Here is a 1461-nt window from a genome sequence, read left to right on the forward strand (position 1 = left end):
GAAGGTACTAGAATTAAGGTACCCACATTAACTATTCCTTGCTTTCCCTCAGTAATATGGAGCCAAAATAATACCTTTCCTCTAGGACTTCGAGGGATTGTAGGGAGCTGCTTTTGTAAAAAGTCAGCCACTAGCAAAAGAGACCCTGAGTTGGGAAAGCCTTTCCGGTTTTTTTGGATGACTTTATTTTTTTCCTTTGGGTGAATGGGGGTGCCCCTTGGAATTACAGGGAAGATAGCTCTAGGGCATAACTCCTTTGTGTAAAATAGCTGGTGAGGACATCAGAAACAAATGCCTTAGACCCGGAAATTCCTGGGTTGTAAAAAACTACTGAGAACAAAGGACAATGACTACCAACTAGTCTAGAAGCCCAGAGGCTTACCGAGTGGCTGACTCATTCAGGTGAATTTCCAGCTCTCCCGGGCTCGCACAATAGCCACTCAGACAAGATAACCCAAAGCATCAGTGGCAGCCTACCCCAAGCCTGGAAATCTATTGTCAGCCAGGACCCTACGGCTATTACTCGGTTTTGAGCTCCTGGGCCCCAGTTGGGGCTCATTGGTCTCTGAGGACCTCTAGGCCCTCCCTCCTTGATGCTGGCCCTGAGAATATCAGCTCTGGGGAGCCGGGAAAATATTATGCTCTTGCGGCTTAGCCTGACCGGGTTCCCCCCTCTCTCCCACCTCCCACTTCATACAGTCCTGGCAATGAAACTGAGCAGTTTCTGACGTATTCTAAGTGGTTAGTAAGAGAAAGAAAGATGTTGGAGGAATATCTCTGAAGCTTTTGGGGCCTTATTTCTCAATACTCCCCTTAATAGGACTTTTTCTTCTTTTCGTTTATTATGGGACAACAGCACAGTAGGATGGAAGGAGTCTTGGGAATTACTGTACATGGACAAGAAGAGCAATATTGGACCATGATTCTCTATGAAAACTCAGCTGCTCTCAGTAATGCAGTGATCTGGGAGATCCTAAAAGACTTGCAGTGGGGAATGCTATCTACCTCCAGAGAGAGAACTGTTAGAGTCCTCTTTCACATCAGTGTATTTTTGGTTTTATTTGGGGGGGAGAGGGTTATTTATAATTTTGCTCTTACAACAATGGCCAATATGGAAGTGTGTTTTGCATGACAATAAAAATAAAATTAAAAATGAAATTACTGTACATGAAACTCCCTCTTCTACAACCTCTCCTTTAGTGCCTTCTTTAAAAAACAAACTCTTAACCTTCCATTTTGGAATCAAATACTATGTATTGGTTCTAAGGCAGAAGAGCAGTAAGGCTGGGCAATGGGGGTTAAGGAACTTGTTCAGGGTCACACAGCTAGGACATGTCTGAGGTAAAATTTGAACCCAGGACTTCCTATCTCTAGACCTAAATCTCAATCCACTGAGCCACCCAGCTGCCCCTCCTTTAGTTCCTTCTTAAGAGACCAAAGTTCTGGACTGGTTGAACCAGG

The sequence above is a fragment of the Gracilinanus agilis genome, chromosome 2 (assembly GCF_016433145.1).
Source record: "Gracilinanus agilis isolate LMUSP501 chromosome 2, AgileGrace, whole genome shotgun sequence".
In the NCBI taxonomy this organism is placed as follows: domain Eukaryota; kingdom Metazoa; phylum Chordata; class Mammalia; order Didelphimorphia; family Didelphidae; genus Gracilinanus; species Gracilinanus agilis.